General features: G+C 41.5%; 1 protein-coding gene across 1 annotated transcript in view; it reads left to right on the top strand.

Moving 5' to 3' along the window:
* Positions 1-18500: 18500 nt before the first annotated feature.
* DCN (decorin) overlaps positions 18501-22969 on the top strand; it is a 223667-nt gene continuing 219198 nt past the window's right edge. Inside the window, exon 1 of the mRNA XM_069764368.1 lies at positions 18501-18799. The gene's annotated coding sequence lies outside the window, so the exon portion shown is untranslated. The remainder of the gene's footprint in view (positions 18800-22969) is intronic.

Below are 22969 nucleotides of genomic sequence, written 5' to 3' on the forward strand. Positions count from 1 at the left end.
CCTCTGTACAAATCACTAGTTAGACCGCACATGGAGTACTGTGTCCAGTTTTGGGCACCGGTGCTCAGGAAGGATATAATGGAACTAGAGAGAGTACAAGGGAGGGCAAAAAAATTAATAAAGGGGATGGGAGAACTACAATACCCAGATAGATTAGCGAAATTAGGATTATTTAGTCTAGAAAAAAGACGACTGAGGGGCGATCTAATAACCATGTATAAGTATATAAGGGGACAATACAAATATCTCGCTGAGGATCTGTTTATACCAAGGAAGGTGACGGGCACAAGGGGGCATTCTTTGCGTCTGGAGGAGAGAAGGTTTTTCCACCAACATAGTAGAGGATTCTTTACTGTTAGGGCAGTGAGAATCTGGAATTGCTTGCCTGAGGAGGTGGTGATGGCGAACTCAGTCGAGGGGTTCAAGAGAGGCCTGGATGTCTTCCTGGAGCAGAACAATATTGTATCATACAATTATTAGGTTCTGTAGAAGGACGTAGATCTGGGGATTTATTATGATGGAATATAGGCTGAACTGGATGGACAAATGTCTTTTTTTGGCCTTACTAACTATGTTACTATGATATGTACACGGATATCCAGAATACACCTGTAAAAAGGTGAAGTCAGCTAACCAGCCTGATACAAGCCATAAAGATACTGCATAGATGTAAGGTATAGATATAATTACCAGACAGGAGGACCCGGGGACCCACCAAACCCGACGCGCGTTTCGCACTGAAACCCCTGGATGAAGCATTTCAGTGCGAAATGCGCATTGGGTGTGGTCTTTCCTCTTTATACAGAGGTTGTTCCTGTTTGGGTCCCACTGTTGTCACTGCCCCAATCTTTTTATGTATTGTTTTTATGTATGTTTTCAATAAAGTTTATATATTTTTATTACCTTTGGCCTAGCGTGAGGGTGTTCTTGTTGGTATTTTGCTTATTAAAAAGCCATTATTTCTTCGGATAACAATATATATAGCATATATATATATATATATATATATATATATATATATATATACAGTGGGGCAAAAAAGTATTTAGTCAGTCAGCAATAGTGTAAGTTCCACCACTTAAAAAGATGAGAGGCATCTGTAATTTACATCATAGGTAGACCTCAACTATGGGAGACAAACTGAGAAAAAAAAATCCAGAAAATCACATTGTCTGTTTTTTTAACATTTTATTTGCATATTATGGTGGAAAATAAGTATTTGGTCAGAAACAAAATTTCATCTCAATACTTTGTAATATATCCTTTGTTGGCAATGACAGAGGTCAAACGTTTTCTGTAAGTCTTCACAAGGTTGCCGCACACTGTTGTTGGTATGTTGGCCCATTCCTCCATGCAGATCTCCTCTAGAGCAGTGATGTTTTTGGCTTTTCGCTTGGCAACACGGACTTTCAACTCCCTCCAAAGGTTTTCTATAGGGTTGAGATCTGGAGACTGGCTAGGCCACTCCAGGACCTTGAAATGCTTCTTACGAAGCCACTCCTTCGTTGCCCTGGCAGTGTGCTTTGGATCATTGTCATGTTGAAAGACCCAGCCACGTTTCATCTTCAATGCCCTTGCTGATGGAAGGAGGTTTGCACTCAAAATCTCACGATACATGGCCCCATTCATTCTTTCATGTACCCGGATCAGTCGTCCTGGCCCCTTTGCAGAGAAACAGCCCCAAAGCATGATGTTTCCACCACCATGCTTTACAGTAGGTATGGTGTTTGATGGATGCAACTCAGTATTCTTTTTCCTCCAAACACGACAAGTTGTGTTTCTACCAAACAGTTCCAGTTTGGTTTCATCAGACCATAGGACATTCTCCCAAAACTCCTCTGGATCATCCAAATGCTCTCTAGCAAACTTCAGACGGGCCCGGACATGTACTGGCTTAAGCAGTGGGACACGTCTGGCACTGCAGGATCTGAGTCCATGGTGGCGTAGTGTGTTACTTATGGTAGGCCTTGTTACATTGGTCCCAGCTCTCTGCAGTTCATTCACTAGGTCCCCCCGCGTGGTTCTGGGATTTTTGCTCACCGTTCTTGTGATCATTCTGACCCCACGGGGTGGGATTTTGCGTGGAGCCCCAGATCGAGGGAGATTATCAATGGTCTTGTATGTCTTCCATTTTCTAATTATTGCTCCCACTGTTGATTTCTTCACTTCAAACTGGTTGGCTATTACAGATTCAGTCTTCCCAGCCTGGTGCAGGGCTACAATTTTGTTTCTGGAGTCCTTTGACAGCTCTTTGGTCTTCACCATAGTGGAGTTTGGAGTCAGACTGTTTGAAGGTGTGCACAGGTGTCTTTTTATACTGATAACAAGTTTAAACAGGTGCCATTACTACAGGTAATGAGTGGAGGAAAGAGGAGACTCTTAAAGAAGAAGTTACAGGTCTGTGAGAGCCAGCAATCTTGATTGTTTGTTTCTGACCAAATACTTATTTTCCACCATAATATGCAAATAAAATGTTAAAAAAACAGACAATGTGATTTTCTGGATTTTTTTTTCTCAGTTTGTCTCCCATAGTTGAGGTCTACCTATGATGTAAATTACAGACGCCTCTCATCTTTTTAAGTGGTGGAACTTGCACTATTGCTGACTGACTAAATACTTTTTTGCCCCACTGTATATGTAGCATAGCGCCTACTACGCATCTTGGGGGACACTCGCTTGGCGCGGGATTAATGCACTCAGGCACGGATTTCTTATAAAACAGAGTCTTTTAGGTTTATTTCACACGACATAAAACACATCCTCAGGAACTTGGCAACAGCTTGAACACCATCTGGACATATTCAACTTCACTACAGTTCATCTCTGACCCCGGTCAGTATAAGACACGGACCTCGTCCGTTACCTGCTGGTGACCTTCACAGGTCCCTGGACACCTCTTGGCCTCAGAGGTGCCCCATACACAAGGTCTCTCTCTTCTAACCCCGGTTAGCATAACACGGATCCCTTTCCATTACCTGTTGGTGCCGCACAGATTTCTCAGATACCTCTCCTCCACAGAGGTATCCTTCAGACGTTTCTCACTCTGACCCTGGTCAGTACAACACGGATCTCCATCCGTTCCACACACTGGCATGTGCTAGGTCCAGAGCCCTGCCATGTGCTCTTCAGGAATCCTATTCTCCAGGACTTCCAACACAGGCTTCCAGGACCTTCGAGCATAGGCCATTCAGGTCCATACTCCAAGACCACGTGACCAGACCTCCATCACATTATATAGTACTAACCACTCCCACAGGTGGGAGTGTGGATGTGTGGCTAGTTTGTCCCACCCATCTCACACAACTAGCCTAGTAAGTCTCCCTTACAACTACACCATACATATACACACTCTTGAGGGACTACAGGTCCCTGAACAACAATATTGCATCAGACTTACCACGCAGACTCCCTCTGGGACACATATCGGCCATTCACAACACTGCAGGACTTTGTCTCATCAGAATTATGCCTCCAAGTGCATCTTGCAGCGCACACACAGCACCCCCTGGCTGTACCATTGGGCACTACACCACAATATATATATAAACACAGACCACCAACTGGCAGCAAAAACGGATATCTTTGTGCCGTTTTTAATTTTAAAAAGTATGAAAGTTGGATAAACAGTGTGTGATTAAACAGACTTATGCACCAGCAGTTATAATCCATTTACCCCTAGCCATATATACACTGCTCAAAAAAAATAAAGGGAGCACTTAAAGGGACTCTGTCACCTGAATTTGGCGGGCTATGTAAATGCCCTATGTCCGGTCCGATGGGCGGTGTTTCTTGTTTTTTCCTCCACTTCATCCTTCCCCGCTGTCCGCTATATTTTCCAGAACTGGAGTAGGTGTCCTTCATAGTTCGCGCGTGCGCAATGCAATTTTGTCTCATGCATGCGCAGTATGCTTTGCCAATCTGCGCGCAAAGTTGAAAAGCATTACTGCGCATGCGCCGGCGCACTATGTTCCAGAAGTATTTCTCTGTGTTCCGGAACATAGTGTGCCGGCGCATGCACAGTAATGCTTTTTGACTTTGCCCGCAGATGGGCAAAGCATACTGCGCGTGCGCAAGACAAGATTGCATTGCGCAAGCGCAAACTATGGAGGACACTTACTCCAATTTCAGAAAATATTGCGGACAGCGGGGAAGGATGGGGTGGAGGAAAAAAGATGAAACACCGCCCATCGGACGGTACAGAGGTCATTTACATAGCCCACCAAATTCAGGTGACAGAGTCCCTTTAAGCAACAGAATATACCTCCAAGTAAATCAAACTTCTGTGAAATCAAACAGTCCACTTAGGAAGCAACACTGTCTGACAATCAATTTCACATACTGTTGTGCAAATGGAATAGACAATAGATAAAAATTATTGGAAATTATCAAGACACTCTTAATATAAGGAGTGTTTCTACAGGTGGGGACCACAGACCACATCTCAGTACAAATGCTTTCTGGCTGATGTTTTGCTCACTTTTGAATGTTGGTTGTGCTTTCACACTCGTGGTAGCAAGAGACGGACTCTACAATCCACACAAGTGGCTCAGGTAGTGCAGCTCCTCCAGGATGGCACATCAATGCGAGCTGTGGCAAGAAGGTTTGCTGTGTCTGTCAGCATAGTGTCCAGAGGCAGGAGGTGCTACCAGGAGACAGGCCAGTACACCAAGAGACATGGAGGGGGCCATAGGAGGGCAAAAACCCAGGAGCAGGACTGCTACCTCCACCTTTGTGCAAGGAGGAACAGGAGAAGCACTGCCAGAGCCCTGCAAAATGACCTCCAACAGGCCACAATGTGCATGTGTCTGCACAAACTGTTAGAAACCGACTCCATGAGGATGATCTAAGTGCCTAATGTCAACAGATGGGGGTTGTGCTCACAGCCCAAAACAGTGCAGGATGCTTGGCATTTGCCACAGAACACCAGGATTGGCAAATTCGCCACTGGCGCCCTGTGCTCTTCCCAAATGAAAGCAGGTTCACACTGAGCACATGTGACAGACGTGACAGAGTCTGGAGATTCCGTGGAGAGCGATCTGATACCGGCGACATCCTTCAGCATGACCGGTTTTGCAGTGGGTCAGTAATGGTGTGGGGAAGCATTTCTTTGGAGAGCTGCACAGTCCTCCATGTGCTCCCCAGAGGTAGCCTGACTGCCATTATGTACCGACATGAGATCCTCAGACCCCTTGTGAGACCATATGGAGGTGCAGTAGGCCCTGAGTTCCTTCTGATGAATAACAATGCTAGGCCTCATATGGCTGAAGTGTGTCAGCAGTTCCTGCATGATGAAGGCATTGATGCTATGGACTGGCCTACCCGTCCACTAGCCCTGAATCCAATTGAGCACATCTGGGACATCATGTCTCGTTCCATTCACGAATGCCACTGTAATATTTATATGGGTACTACGCAGGGCCGTATTTAGAGTTTCTGCTGCCCTTGGCACTTTTAGTGCTGCCTCCCCCATTGGTGAGTATTACACTATCCGAAGTGACTTTGGTAAGAATCGCTGTTGTGAAAGTCACCTTTTGCAGCAGATCGGGCAGTTTTTCTGCATCTGCCACGTAACGGATCACTTACGGCAACACTGCGTTTGGTTTCATTCATTCCCTATGGGATTTGCAGTACTTGCTGTGATCTGGGAAATGCGGTACCATACCTCCCAACTTTTGAAGAAGGGACTACGTGCGCCGCAGCAAATTTTGGGCCACGCCTTTGACCACACCCATTTCACAACTAATCACACCCATATCCAAGTCCCAACCACACCCATTCAGCACTGCTGATCACACTATTTCATATACAATAATTAAAACCAAAAAAATATGGCCACGCAGTGCTCCATACTGTATAATAGCTACGCAGTGCTCCACATACTGTATAATGGCCCTACATGATGCTCCATACTGTATAATGGTCACACATGATGCTCCATACTGTATAATGGCCCCACATGATGCTCCATACTGTATAATGGCCATACATGATGCTCCACACTTTATAATGGCCCCACATGATGCTCAATACTGTATAATGGCCCCACATGATGCTCCATACTGTATAATGGCCACACATGATGCTCCATACTGTATAATGGTCCCACATGATACTCAATACTGTATAATGGCCGCACATGATTCTCCATACTGTATAATGACCACACATGATACTCAATACTGTATAATGGCCTACATGATGCTCCATACTGTATAATTGCCGCACATGATGCTCAATACTGTATAATGACTGCACATGATGCTCCATACTGTATAATGACCTCACATGATGCTCAATACTGTATAATGACTGCACATGATGCTCCATACTGTATAATGACCTCACATGATGCTCAATACTGTATAATGACCGCACAGTTCTCCATACTGTATAATATCCGCACATGATGCTCCATACTGTATAATGACCTCACATGATGCTTCATACTTTATAATGGCCCCACATGATGCTCAATACTGTATAATGACCGCACATGATGCTCCATACTGTATAATGGCCATGGCTCATATCCCCCCCCTCCTCCTGTATGCATGGCTCAAAATTCCCCCCCCTGTATGCATGGCTGATGGCTCATAATTCCCCCCCTGTATGCATGGCTGATGGCTCATAATTCCCCCCCCCCAGTATGCATGGCTGATGGCTCATAATTCCCCCCTCCCCGCTGTATGCATGGCTGATGGCTCATAATTCCCCCCCCCTGTATGCATGGCTGATGGCTCACAATTCCCCCCCCTCCCTCCCTATGCATGGCTGATGGTGCTCATAATTTCCCCCCCCATGCATGGCTGATGGCGCTCATAATCCCCCCTCCCTATGCATGGCTGATGGCGCTCATAATTCCCCCCCCTCCCTCCCTGTGCATGGCTGATGGCGCTCATAATTCCCCCCCCTCCCTATGCATGGCTGATGGCTCACAATTCCCCCCCCTCCCTCCCTATGCATGGCTGATAGCTCACAATTCCCCCCCCTCCCTATGCATGGCTGATGGCTCACAATTCCCCCCCCCTCCCTATGCATGGCTGATGGCTGATGGCTGATGGCTCACAATTCCCCCCCTCCCTCCCTCCCTATGCATGGCTGATGGCTCACAATCCCCCCCTCCCTCCCTATGCATGGCTGATGGCTCACAATTCCCCTCCCTATGCATGGCTGATGGCGCTCATAATTTCCCCCCCTCCCTATGCATGGCTCATCTCTCCACCCCTCCCCCACTCCTTCTCCCGGGCCATCTTGCATGGCACGGGTGGCTTACCATCTTCCCCCCGCCCCCCATCCCTCATACTCACCTGTCAGCTGCCTGTCCCACACGCCTCGCCGACATCCCTCCGGCTACGGCTCTGTCTCGCCGCAGCGCCTTCTTCCTGGGTGAGCGGTCATGTGGTACCGCTAATTAAGGTCATGAATATGCGCATATTCATGACCTTAATTAGCGGTACCACATGACAGCTCACTCAGGACGCGCTACAGACGCTGAGACCAGGCATCGCTGGAGCAGGTGAGTATCGTCTTCAAGGAGGGTGGGTGGGACTCGGAGGCGGGGGGACTCGGAGACTTGGAGGTGGGGGGACTCGGAGGTGGGGGGACTCGGAGGCGGGGGGGACTCGGAGGCGGGGGGGGGGGGCGTCGGTCGCGTTTTTGACCCGGGCCGGGACTTATAAAAAATTTTTGCAGCAGCAGATCGGGCCTAGTGGCAAATACGGCCCTGGTACTACGGAATCTAATAGCATGGGATAAAGCCAATCTGAGAGCAAAGTTGCAACAAAAGATGTATTTACTCAAAAACAGAAATGTAAACAGAACTAACAGACATTTCTGCAATTGTAACGAGGTCCTCAGCTCTATATAGAGAATCACGGCAAACAGAATAGCGAACAAAACATGGTACAGATATTCCTGCAATAGTAACGAGGTCCTCAGCTCTGTATAGAAAATCACAGCAAACTGAGTAGCGGGGCGCAACCGCTAATGTGAACCAGTCCAGCAAGGAAATAATGTTTAGGGTATGTGCACACGTCCGGATTTTTAGCGTCTTTTTTGCGGAATTTCGCTATAAATCCAGTAAAAAAACGCTAACATTATGCATCCTATCTTTTAGAATGCATTCCGCATTTTTTGTGCAGATGTTAGCGTTTTTTTCCGCAAAAAAACGCATTCCGCAAAAAGAACGGACATGCTCATTCTTTGTGCGGATTTTTTGCGGATTCCATGTCAAAAAGGACATTCAGGAAAAAAAAAAAACGCAAAAATTCCGCAAAAAATCCGCGCAAAAAACACGCAAATTCCGCGAGAAATCCACGCGAAAAAAGACGCGGATTTCTGGCAGAATTCTCAGGATTTTGTCAGGAAAAAAACCTGACGTGTGCACATACCCTCAAGCAAACAAGACACTTGAACGAGGAAGTCCAATAAAGTTATAGTGCAAATGCACACAGTACTTAAATGATGAAGTCCATCAAAACTTGCTCACACATGTGCACAGTACTTGTTAGTAGGAGTCCAATTGTTTACAGATGGTGTGTCATGTGAATGACGTCCTGGAAAAGAGGACGAGGGGAGAAAGAAGGAGAGCGCTATCTAAGCGTAGTAGATGAGTACATATTTCTTGGAGAGAAAAGCACAGCTTGAATCTTGCTCACCTGGTGTGGTTGTGCAAAGAGGCACAACACTGGGAAAAGTTTAGTACACAAAGGAAATCCTTCCACTGGTGTGCTGCAAGTCGCAGCAGTTCCAGAGGCGAGAGGTAGCTAAATGGGTTGAGGCAGACAACCGAGTAGTGAGCAGCAGAAGCAGGGAGTTCACCAGACCACAGGCAGAAGCTCAGGAGCCAGCAGCACAAAATACTCAAGCACAGGTGAACACAAGACCCGGACTTAAATAGTCAGGACAGATAGGAAGTTTCATGACAGGGCGAGATCCATGACTCCATCTTGGATCAGGGCGAACAGACACCAGGAAAGTCTGGAATCCTTACAGCCACATTGCACCAGACTGTCCAGGAGTTGATTGATGCTTTATTCCAGGTCTGATAGGAGATACCTCAGGATATCATCCACTGCCTCATTAGGAGCAAGCCCAGGCATTGTAGGGAGATCATACAGGCACGTGGAGGCCACACACACTTCTGAGCATCATTTCTTTGTCTTGAGGCTTTTCCACTGAAGTTTGATCAGCCTGTAAATTTATTTTCCACTTTGATTTTGAGCATCATTCCAACTCCAGACCTCTGTGGGGTATTAGTTGTGATTTACGTTGATCATTTTTAGGTTTTATTGTTCCCAACACATTACACTATGTAATGAATAAAGATTTACTACTGGAATATTTCATCCAGTGATATCTAGGATGTGGGATTTTAGTGTTCTCTTTATTTTTTTGAGCAGTGTATTAAGTTACATAGTTATATAGGTTGAAAAAAGATCTAGATCAACCTTTCTCCCCCAATTGTACATTTTGTCACTAATTTAACTATAACCCATAATATTATATGTATTGAGGAAATCATCCAGCCTTTTTTTAAAAGCAGTCATAGTGTCTGCCATTAATTCCTCTTGTGGTAGGGCATTCCATGGCCTGACTGCTGTAACTATAAAGAACCCTTTCCTATTTAGCTGCCAAAATCGCCTTTCTTCCACCCGTAACTTGTGCCCCTAGTTGGTATTGTCTTTGTGTGGAATAAGTCATTTGCAGGTCCTTTGTACTGACCACACATACAGTACATTTATACATGTTAATTACACCTCCTCTGAGGCATTTTTTTTCTAAGCTAAACAAGCCCAAATTTTCCAACCTCTCATCATATGAGAAGCCTCCCACCCATTGTAATAATCTAGTTCCCACATTTGAACTGATTCTAACTTCTGGATATCATTTCTAAAATGTGAAGCCCTAAACAGGATCCCATACTCTAGATGTAGTCTGAAAAGTGATTTATAAAGGGGTAACAATACATTGGGATCGCTGGATTTTCTCTCTTTTTTATGCATTGTAGGGGTTTAACTCACTCAGGTGCGACGGCTGACACTCAGGAGGCACGTTCCTTTAAAAGTTCACAGGGTTTATTGTTCCATAAACCACATAGCAAAATAACCGAAAGCAAATAGGCTTTAGCTCAGGAAAAGAAAAACAAGTTTCCAGTCCTTCAGGCTCAGTCCTGGAGCCTTAACACACTCTGGAGGGTTTCACCTCCACACACACATCTCCTGTGTTAAACATTAGCCTTTCTTTTATAGGACTAACCACACCCATGAACCCACCACATGATTAGACATGCGGTTATGACATCACCACAGGTCCTGAAACACACATAGATAGGAAGGGTTATGTTACAGCGACAAGCCACCTATGTGACACATATCTCCCGTCGACTATACAACCTTTAGCCACACTACAGCATCCTAATATCTTGTTTGTTTTTGTGGCTACTGCTTGACATTGAGTACTGCTGCACAGCTTACTTGTAACCAGAATACCAAAGACCTTCTCCTGTTCTGTAGTCCTGAGTATACTCTAATTGTATTTGCAGCAATAGGATTTTTCCATCCTAGGTGCATTACTCTACATTTATCTACATCAAACCTCATTTGCAAAATGTTTGCCCATTCAGTCATCTTATCCAGATCGTTTTGCAATATTGTAATGTCAAGGTCAGATTTTAATATACTACATAGTTTGGTGTCTGTTGTGAATTCTGCTCTTGGGTTTCCTCCAGTGGTTGTAGGTGGGAATGCAGTTGTCTCTGACTCGCAGTCCTGGCCAGGTGTATCGGATGATTACAATTCTGACGGGGATATTTAGGTGTGCAGGATCCTTTAGCCCTTTCCAGTTGTCAATGTTCCTTGTGAAGTGTTGGATCTCTTTCTGGCTTCTCCTGCTTGCTGTCAAATTCAGCAAAGATAAGTGTTTGGTTTTTTTATCTGTGGCACACTGCTGTGTGCTTGTTTCAGTTTTATTCCTGCTCTGATTGTAGGATTCACTGGAGTTGCAGATTTACGGTGCTACATCTTTAGTTAGATGTAGGAAGTTTTTTGTATATTCTGCTGTGGATGTTTTAAAGGGTTTTAATACTGACCGCACAGAACTCTGTCCTATCCTGTCCTATCTAGCTAGAGTGGCCTCCTGTGCTAAATCCTGTTTTTCTGCCTGTGTATGTTTTTTTCTCTCCGACTCACCGCCAATATTTGTGGGGGGCTGTCTATCCTTTGGGGATTTTCTCTGAGGCAAGATAGTATTCCTATTTCCATCTTTAGGGGTATTTAGTTCTCCGGCTGTGACGAGGTGTCTAGGTGTGTTAGGTACACTCCACGGCTACTTCTAGTTGCGGTGTTAAGTTCAGGATTGCGGTCAGTATAGTGGCCACTTTCTCCAGTGAAAGTTCTCAAGCAGCTCCAAGGTCACCGGATCATAACAGGTGTCGTCAGCAAAGACTGACACTTTACTCTCAATCCCATCTACTAGGTCATTAATAAAAAGGTTAAAAAGAATCGGTCCTAGCACATATCCCTGCCGTACCCCACTATTGACTATATCCCATTTAGAGAAAGTATCATTTATGACGACTCTTTGTTTCCTGTCATTTTGCCAATTCCTTACCAATCTGCATATCGTTTCCCTCAATCCTTGCTTCTGTAGCTTTAATATAAGGCAATTACGAGGTACAGTATAAAATGTCTTTGCAAAGTCCAGATAGTTCACATCAGCTGAATTTCCAACATTCAGATTTGCACTTACCTCCCCATAGAAACTCAACATATTGGTTAGATATAACCTACATTTCATGAATTTGTGCTGGTTGTCATTTATCATATTATTCTCTACAATATATATCTGCAGGTCAAGTATTATGATGCTCTCAAAAACTATGCACGATACTAAAGTCAGACTTACGGGTACATGATGGTAGTTACCTGGATCCACCTTCTTACCTTCCTTAAATATCGGTACCATTTCAGCCATTCTACAACCCTGGGGCACCACCCCTGTTACAGAGTCTAAGAATATCAAACCTATAACATAATGCACAACTCATAGAAATATAGTAAATATAATGTTATTAATCATACAAAAATCACAAGACATAAGTAAAAGGGAAAAACAAAAAAAGTTGGAAGAAAGGGTACGGGGTAACACAAGGACCAAAAATAGCATATATTATATAATCAAATGAAGATAAAAATTATCCACATAAATGCAAATAATAATTACAACATTAGTATGCACAGAATGTAAAAGTAGCGATTTAGTCTGTAACGGGAATACCAACTATCAAAGGCTACATAAATAATCGTAATGCCACAGGGTATACTATTCCATAAAACTAGGTAATACCAGAGTACTAATACATATGGACAAGAATATAGGTAAAAAACCGTATAAGAATCATAGGCTATGTGCACACATTATTATAGCAGCAAAATGCAAATTATTTAACTAGCAACATAGCATAGATATTGCACATTAAGTCCATCTGGCAGTGAATAGAAAGCCCCCTGCACAGCAATGTGATATAGATAGTGGTGACGTCAAAGCTCAGGCGAAACGCGCGTCGGGCGGGTGCGGGCCATCGCAGGACCACTTAGACAGTTGAGTATTCCACTGCTTTATACAATTGCTCTTTTGTCTGGTTTATGGGCTCTAGGTAAATTGAGAGCACACTGTGCTGTTGTATCAGTGATTACATTGCACCACTATCTATATCACATTGCTGTGCAGGGGGCTTTCTATTCACTGCCAGATGGACTTAATGTGCAATATCTATGCTATGTTGCTAGTTAAATAATTTGCATTTTGCTGCTATAATAATGTGTGCACATACTGTAGCCTATGATTCTTATACGGTTTTTTACCTATATTCTTGGCCATATGTATTAGTACTCTGGTATTACCTAGTTTTATGGAATAGTATACCCTGTGGCATTACTATTATTTATGTAGCCTTTGATAGTTGGTATTCCCGTTACAGACTAAATCGCTACTTTTACATTCTGTGGATACTAATGTTGTAAATATTATTTGCATTTATGTGGATAATTTTTATCTTCATTTGATTATATAATATATGCTATTTTTGGTCCTTGTGTTACCCCGTACCCTTTCTTCCAACTTTTTTTGTTTTTCCCTTTTACTTATGTCTTGTGATTTTTGTATGATTAATAAAATTATATTTACTATATTTCTATGAGTTGTGCATTATGTTATAGGTTTGGTAGTTTGGTAAATGCACACTATATGTTTATTGTTCTATACATATGTGTATTCAGAGTCTAAGAATATGTTATACTGCAGTCTCTCAATTACTGAGCTCAGTCCCCTCGGTATCTGTGGATGAATGCCATCTGCGCCGTGGAAATTTGTCAATGTTTAATTTGATCAGACGCAAGCATACTTCTTTTTGTGTCAAACTAGTTACATCAGGTAGTGAACTTTGATTTTTGCCTTGTTGAACGATCACTGGAACAGACAGGTCATTGGTGAACATGGATGAAAAGTGCCTGTTTAGTATCTCAGCCTTTTCTTAGTACTCTATAATTATTCTATTATGATCTTTTAAGGGGCCCATACCATCTGTTTTTTTTCTTTTTGGCATTGATATATATATTAATTCTTTGGGGGGGGATATATTTTTTGGTATTGATATATGGATTAGTTTGGCGGGGGATTTATTTTAATGTTGCTGACTATTAAATTCTGTGTAGATAACTTTGCTAGCTTGATTTTGTTTTTACATTTCTTATATATACTGTTTGTTGATTAGAGTTGAGCAAAAATATTTGGAGCCATGTTAGTAGTCCATGACTGTCAACCTATACCGATGGCATCGTCCCCAGAATCTCTTCTCATTAATGCATGCATGCCAAGATATTAGGACCATCCACAATTTGCATAGTTTTAGGCGCTCGCTCAAAACACATTTGTTCAGAGCGGCCTATCTCGTTCACTAATCAAAGTCCTTTTATGTCTGTGTGTGTGTAGCCCATTCACTATCTCCATCTATTCCCCACCCCCTGAAGATGGCTGGACCATCATTGTAAATACATCATTGTAAATACACACCTGAACTTTGTATCTCCCCCACCTCATTGTAGATTGTAAGCTCTCACGAGCAGGGTCGTCTTATTTTGCTTTAATTATTGTATTGTTAACGTTGTTACTTATGACTTTTGTGTTTGAAACTGTTAAACTGTAAAGCGCAGCGGAATATGTTGGCGCTATATAAATAAAGATTATTATTATTATTATTATTATTCATGACTTTGCGGGGCTTACTAATGAGAAGAGGCACTATTTGCCACAAACTACAGTCTGGCTGCCAGACCATTGTTCTATAAATTGTTTTGATCAACCATAATATTGTTGTTGCTTTGACATTACCAAGACAGTCTTTGCTTTTAAGAAATTGAAAAGGGTTAGATACAACGCTAGGAGACCTCAGAGTATTATAAAGCTTTATATTCAGGACAGTTGGAGGCTTTGGACCACTTTAGAGTCACGCAGAATCAATTGGGTCTGAATCAGATTTTTTCACCTTTAGCTTTTTGTAGCACTGAAGCCAAAAATAGTAGTTTTCAACTATTGGTCTTTTCACATGTTTTGTCTAGAACTATCTACAAACTAAAGCAAAGTTACAAGCTGTACACCTTTGGGTATGTGCGCACTGAATCTTTGGAAATTGAGCAGAAACTCCAAGTTTTGTTGACTTTTGTGCTTTTGAGGAGGATCTGGAGAATTTACTCTCAGTTTTTGCTTAAAAAAAACCTCAGTCTGAATATAACCTATGAAGTAGAAAAAAATCTGGCACTCTAAGGTGAGTATGGTGAAAGAACAGAGCTTTATTTTATGTGGTCCTATAGAAAATGTGTTTTTCTGGGGAGGATGGTGCCTGGAAGATAACTATGCCTCCTGAGCTTGTTTTAAATATAAGGGGGAGTTACCAGTGTGATGTGTAATGGTTACCAATGTTTCCAAAGTGATATGTAATGTACCCTCTCTGCTCTCCTGATCTCACTGCAGAACTTTGTGTCATTATAACTGACACATCTTCATGTTCCTCTCAGCTTCAGCTTACGTCTCACAGGCACAAAGTGTTATAATATCGGTGCAATACAGCAGAGCTAAGATAGAAGCAAAAAATTTGTTTGACAGAAATCAAATTTAATTTCTCCTGTTCTGTGTTGGTTACTTGTCTCACACTGGTAACTCCCCTTCACATAAAATATGTTCTGGAGGCAGAGTTATCTTCCACGCACCATCCTCCCCAGAGCCTGGAAGAGGTCATTTATATAAAGCGACATAAAGATGGTTTCTCAGCAGCAAGGCATCTGATATGAGGCACATAGGTAGGACTTTTTTCAGCATTCTATAGCCTGTATGCCCATACTAATAGTTTAGATAGGTCGAATGTAGTGACAGATTCACTTTAATATCTCTTTCAAAAATGTCATGCTACTCCAACTTAATTTATTACAGAAAGGTCTTTCATTCTGTCCTACATACAAATTTGACTCCTAGAGATGGATTTACAGAGGTTTTTCAGATATCTTTGCTTTAAAGCACCAATCTCCTTAATAAACAGCCTAACAACTTTCCTCAAGTCTACTGGTGTAGCCATGCCTATTAACTAATTAGATTTAGGCCAAAAATCCAAGAACACTTTTATGCCACATGACATGAATTCAGTCCACCAATTAAAACATTCATATATTTGATGGAGAAGAGTGCCACCACTTTCTTCAAACTATGTCTGTCTTCCCTAATCAAAAAAATACCTGATTATAAAATCAGCCCAAAAGGGAGGTTTGACGGTCATCTTGGACAAAACCAACATTGTTGAAACTACTGCACAACAGAGAGATCTACAAGATTCTCTCTGGTAACCCCACACCTCAAAATCAAAACACTGTTAGATCAGTATCTCCAGCTAGGCACTATAGACAAGAAAGTTTGACTACAAAAAAAGAATCCTATCTTTCCAGTCTTTTATGTTTTGCCCGAAATCTTTGAAAGATTGTATACATTTACAGGGATACAGGCACAGATTCCATCTTGTTCCCCGTAGCCATTTTACTGGAGAAAATCCTTACACCCATTAATAAACAAACTACATATTTCGTCTTGGACACTGAAGATTTTCTAAAGCCAATTAGGGATAGAGGGCAAGTACCTTGACATGCCTTCGTAGTTACTTGGGATGTTGCAAGCCTCTATACATCCATAGAACATGACTAAGGTCTTAGGGTGACAAAGAAGCTACTCTCTGACATTAATTTCAGAGCAGATGTACAAAACATTTGTACAGACCTTCTAAATTTGGTTCTCAAGGATAATTTTTCCTTACTATGAGACACTTTTTAACCTCTAGATACAGGGTACAGTGATGGAGTTCAATGTGTCACCCCACCAGGGTGTTCTATCCTATTCGGTTTGCTGGCATTGTTACATCAATTATATCTTCTGCATATGGGGGGTCCTTCTAGACTTCAATAACCAGAACTACAATTTGTTCTACACTCAGACCTGGTGCAAATGAACTTCTTTGACTCTATGGCCATCAAGGATGAAAAGGGTGGCCTAGACACCGACTTGTACATTAAGAGCACTGATAACCTTCTCCTTTTCTCAAGCTGCCATTTCACAGATAGGAAAATTCCATTCCCACATCACAATTCATGAGGACCAATAGTCACCCAAACTGATGCCTACACCAGAAGGCTTGAAGAGACACATGCTAAATTCAGGGCTAGGGTTTACCTATACAGAGTCCTCAACAAAATCAAGACAATCAAACCACATAATCATTCTAACAATTCAGACAAACAATAGCATATGTCTATACCTATCACCCCTATGCCTACAGAATTCCCAAACTCATTCAAATCCACTAGCCCATTCTGAATCGGGGTTACCCACATATTCCAAAACCAGTTTCTCCCTTATTTCCAACACCCTCCCAATCTAAGTAAAAAATTAGTTAGAGACAATTGAGGTTTATCATCCCAATTGGGGCAAGGTATCCTGGTTAAGGGATTCTTCACACGCACGTTTACTTTTGTAGCTTACACCATAATGTACCCCTGATGCTTACTTTACGTGGGAGAAACCACACAACAGGTGAAGTATAGGATCTCACAGAACAAGTGCATCATACCCTATTAGAGAAATCTTCTTCTCCTCCCTTTCTACTTCCATAATAATGATCAAAGGTTCTCCCAACACAAATTCCAGGTTTTGGAACAAGTGACCACACATTGAAGGGTTAGCAATTGGGTTGCACAACTTAGAAAGAAAGAAGCCTTCTGAATTTATATCCTCCAGACTCTAGAACCGAAAGGTTTGAAGAGAACCTTTGATGTGTCTAGTTTCTTTTAGTGTGTAAGTGCCTTCTTCTTCTTCTGAGTGACATCACCACTCTGCGGACTGTCTGGGTCATACTGCACCGTGTGGCCCAGAAGTGGCTTTTATAATATAAGGCTATGGAGCATCAGAATGTAAAATAGACTTCTGGCTTACACTAAGAGGATAGAGTGGGCCGGCTAGTTGCAATTGAGGTGACGTCACTCAGGAGTGAAGCAAAACAGAGTTGGTTCCCAGAGAGAGCCAATGTAGGTGAGTATATTAATACACTCACACTACATTAAATACACAATTTTAATACATTTAATAAACAAATTCGGATGAGAGCGCTCTTTTAAAGCGTAAATAGTATCCACTGCTCTGTAGGTCAGAACTCAAGGAGATCCATGTGCCTCCATTCAGGCTATGAACATGAAGCCTTATAGTTATCTAAATCTCTCTTTTTTCTTTTACTAGAGAGTATGGAAGATAAGACATTAATAAAACTGTGAATGGCAAAGCTGATATTTTCCATATTATATAGACATGATTGCACACCTGGTCCTAGCCTTGAGGCAGGCATGGTGGGACATGTCAAGTCTCGGAACTGTATGCATATTTTGCCTTCAAGGTATATATCTTTAATTTACTTTCAAGAACGAACTTCTAATGAATGTGCGAGGAAAAGAGGAATATACAAATATATAGGATCCCCTATATCATTGTACATGTATGTGTAGTTTGTTTGCAGATGTATTGTATATGTACAAAGAAACTCCACATCCTACAGTGTTCTATGGTTTCACGTGACTTATTTTACAGCTTTATGCTGACACTAGATCCATAAAATATGATGTTTTACGAGTTATATTTTTTGACAATTTGTTTACAGAAATCATTACGGGATGTGGAAACATAACCCGTGAAATAGTTCATCTGGGATGCGCTGGAGACGCTATAAAATGCTACATGATGTGCATCAATGCTAATTTGCAGCACAAACTCTGTATTGTTTGTGAGAAATGAAAGTCAGGCAAGGAACACTTAGGACTTCAATCTTTCCTATCTGACTTATGAAAAATCTCCCCAGCCCTCCCTTCTAAAAAGAGCCAGTGACCGAAGTAAGACAAACAATACTATAAAACCTGGAATACAGTGTGTAGCATGAATTGTAAAAGAAAGTCTGATACATTTCTGGCCCTAGACCTTGGAGACATATCATTACCATATGATCTAATGTGGGTGTCAGCCTGGATTGTGTTCATTGAAGGAAACTGTATTCTCTAGCAGTGCTAAGGAATAGGAGCAGGAGGGTTTTCACAAAGTGACAGCCGCAGAGCGCTGGGTCTACCCCCTCCTCCTCCGCACACCTGTAGACTCCTTTTGTCTGGACTGAATATTTAAATTACATTTCTACTTTGCAAGTTCTTCTTCCAAATCCCAGGACTACCAGGTATGGATTATATTAATACTGGAGATAAAAGGGAAACTTTTTTTTTTTCTTCAATATTGTGTTTAATCTGAAAAGGAGACGGAATTAATTCATGTCAAGCTCCATTATGATGCATGGGTCTCTTATTAAGAATGTTGCTTATAGCTTTTTATGTGGCTGTGAACAGTTTAATCCCAAATTGAGTGTAATGTAGCGCTGAGTCTGATTCTGCATAGATGGAATATATATATATATATATATATATATATAAATATATATATATATATATATATATATATGGTATATACAGAGGATACTACCGTAATTAAGTGTTGACTTTGCCATGATTTATTGAAGCTAGATGTTGCACCATACTTACTGAGGATTAGTAGAAGTGCCCATGTGTTGCTGTGTAATATCCTGCAGACTATATAACCATGTAACAGTTTTCTGTTTCTGCATTGTCAGCTAAATGTGAAGCTTACTTTTAATGACAGGTTATAATAACTTAATTAAGTAAACTGGAGGAACGTTAAGCCGTGTGGTGCCATTCTGTATGGCTGTGGCTTAGTGATTACTTACTATCTAATTTGTGGCACTATTGTAATGCTCCGAATCTCTAAAGGATATGCAGTCACTGTGAGATTGATATGCACACGTGTACGAGCATCCTGCATGACTCAATGAATGGATGCTACATGTGTGATCTACATCAGACTCGGGTCAATGTTTACATAAATGTGTCCTACATAGGGGCAATAAAACTTTCTTGGCAAGTTGGGACTTGTAGTGTAACAGCAGGACTGACATAGATTACACATCACTGGTGTGCTGTATATAGGCACTATAAATGTAAATTCAGCAACACCATATGTAAATGTGAATATAGTGACTATTTGGAATCCATATGTGCCCTGTGTTATTGTGATGAATGCATGAATACTATAGCAGGATAATAGTTAATGAAACACTTTACAAAAGCTCTTATCCCTCAACAAATAGCATAGGCAAACCAATGCTTCTATCAATAACTATACTACACAATAAAAGCACCGTAAATATACAAAAAAGAGAGACACTGGAATATCTGCTTCTATCAATATTTTATTTTGATGATTTACCCAATAAGGGAGGAAGCATGGATACAAAAATCAGACTTTACAGTGGAAATTTGAAGCTCATTTCTGCACAAAATTTGGCATGAAGAACCCATTTCCGATTAGTCAGACTTTTTAATTTAAATATTTTCCAAAAGAAACATAGCCATAGTCTTAAAACATATGCATTTAATGGTTTGTCTTATGAAAGGCATGTGCTCAGTCCAAAAATATATTCTTTTACGGTAACAGTTTCCACTTTTTTGTTGTTGTAAAATTGTCATACGTTTCTCATTTGGAAGCGAAAATAAAAAAAGATCACATTTCTGCTGAGACGAAGCGCCAAGTACTCGTAAAGAAACAGTTTACAGTAGGCTCATTTCATGTCATTTTCCATTCCAACCCTTTGCTAGAATGTATCTATAATTTATCATGCTCCATTAGTATTGCTGATATAATTAGTGGTGTGCTATGGTCTCCATAACTGGAAGATGACGACAAATCAGTATCTTACATGGCCATAGGCTACTGGATAATGTTTTATGAGTAAGTGCCCCAAGAAAGGAAGTGGTAATTGTACTTCCTGTTTATGTAAGACTAGAAAGAACTACTGTACATGCTGCTGTCTGACTTCAACAGATTCCAGATGCACTTCCAAGGGGGATTTAAATATATTTCTACTAGTACAGTAAGAATATATATACGTTAGGAAGCTGTACTCCAATGGTAATAAATTAATAAGTCAGACTTTATTCATCCGGATACATGTGAAGTTGCAGCATTTAATTTGAAGCATTTCTTTTGCTTAAGAAAGCTTCAATGACAAGCTGAAAGGTGGCAATTATTTGTATGAGTGAAGCCCACCTTATTCACTTATACCTATTGAAATGTTGCTTCCATTCTATTTTTTCTACATTTGGACATTTTTAGCTGCTTGCTTATGAAAGTGTTTCACCCGCAATAGGACTATTCTTATATATACTAGCTGAAGAGCCCGGCGTTGCCTGGGTATAGTAAATATCTGTGGTTAGTTATAGCACCTCACTTTTCTTATTTTCCTATCACACCTCTCATTTTCCCCCTCACATCTCTCATTTTCTCTCTTAACCTCTCATTTTCCCCCTCACTCTTCTTATTTTCCCCTTCACTCCTCTCATTCCCCCCTAACACTTGTCATTTCGACCTCACATCTGTCATTTTCCAATCACTCCACTATTTTCCCTCACTCCTCTCATTTTGCACTCACACCTTTTCATTTTCACTTCACACCTCTCATTTTCCCCTCAGTATATACATGTTTGTCATCTCTGTTATGATTAGGCAATTCAGTACCACAGTGAACATAGAGGTCAGAGCACATACAGTGATCTGACAATAATCCAAAAACATAGAACGAGCTCTGAGACGTGGGAACTCTGTTGACCGCAATCCCTGATCCTCTCCAACAACACTAGAGGCAGCCGTGGAATGCGCCTAACGCTACCTATGCAACTCGGCACGGCCTGAGAAACTAGCTAGCCTGAAGATAGAAAATAAGCCTACCTTGCCTCAGAGAAATACCCCAAAGGAAAAGGCAGCCCCCCACATATAATGACTGTGAGTAAAGATGAAAAGACAAACGTAGAGATGAAATAGATTTAGCAAAGTGAGGCCCAACTTTCTGAACAGAGCGAGGATAGGAAAGGAAACTTTGCGGTCAACACAAAACCCTAAAAACCACGCAAAGGGGGCAAAAAGACCCTCCGTACCGAACTAACGGCACGGAGGTACACCCTCTGCGTCCCAGAGCTTCCAGCAAACAAATAGATAAGCTGGACAGAAGAAAAGCAAACAAAATAGCAAAGGAAAACTTAGCTATGCAGAGCAGCAGGCCACAGGAACGATCCAGGAGGAAAACAAGTCCAATACTGGAACATTGACAGTAAACCAGGATCAAAACACTAGGTGGAGTTAAGTAGAGCAGCCCCTAACGACCTCACCACAACACCTGAGGGAGGAAACTCAGAAGCCGCAGTACCACTTCCCTCCACCAACGGAAGCTCACAGAGAGAATCAGCCGAAGTACCACTTGTGACCACAGGAGGGAGCTCTGCCACAGAATTCACAACACATCTCCCTTATATATAGTATACACCTGTATGTCATCTCTTCCTGTATATTGTATATACCTATGTGTCATCTTCTCCTGTATATAGTATATACCTGTATGTCATCTCTTCTGTATATACTATATACCTGTATGTCATCTCCTCCTATATATAGTATATACCTGTATGTCATCTCCTGTATATAGTATATACCTGTATGTCATCTCCCCTGTATATAGTATATAACCTGCTGTATATCATCTCCTCCTCTATATACCTATGTGTCATCTCCTCTTTTATATAGTATATACCTGTATGTCATCTCCTCCTGTATATAGTATATACGTGTGTCATCTCCTCCTATATATAGTATATACCCGTAAGTCATCTCCTCCTGTATATAGTATATATCTGTGTGTCATCTGCTCCTGTATATAGTATATACCTGTGTGTCATCTCCTCCTGTATATAATATATACCTGTGTCATCTCCCCTGTATATAGTATATACTTGTGTGTCATCTCCCCTGTATATAGTATATACCTGTGTGTCATCTCCCCTGTATATAGTATATCTGTATGTCATCTCCCCTGTATATAGCATATACCAGTGTTTCATCTCCTCCTGTATATAGTATATACCTGTGTGTCATCTCCCCTGTATATAGTATATATGTGTGTGTGTGTCATCTCCTCCTGAATATAGTATATACCTGTATGTCATCTCCTCCTGTATATAGTATATACCTGTGTCATCTCCCCTGTATATAGTATATATGTGTGTGTCATCTCCCCTGTATATAGTATATACCTGTGTGTCATCTACTGTATATAGTATATACAGTGGGGCAAAAAAGTATTTAGTCAGTCAGCAATAGTGCAAGTTCCACCACTTAAAAAGATGAGAGGCGTCTGTAATTTACATCATAGGTAGACCTCAACTATGGGAGAAAAACTGAGAAAAAAAAATCCAGAAAATCACATTGTCTGTTTTTTTATCATTTTTTT

This window comes from Ranitomeya imitator, chromosome 4 (genome assembly GCF_032444005.1).
Source record: "Ranitomeya imitator isolate aRanImi1 chromosome 4, aRanImi1.pri, whole genome shotgun sequence".
In the NCBI taxonomy this organism is placed as follows: domain Eukaryota; kingdom Metazoa; phylum Chordata; class Amphibia; order Anura; family Dendrobatidae; genus Ranitomeya; species Ranitomeya imitator.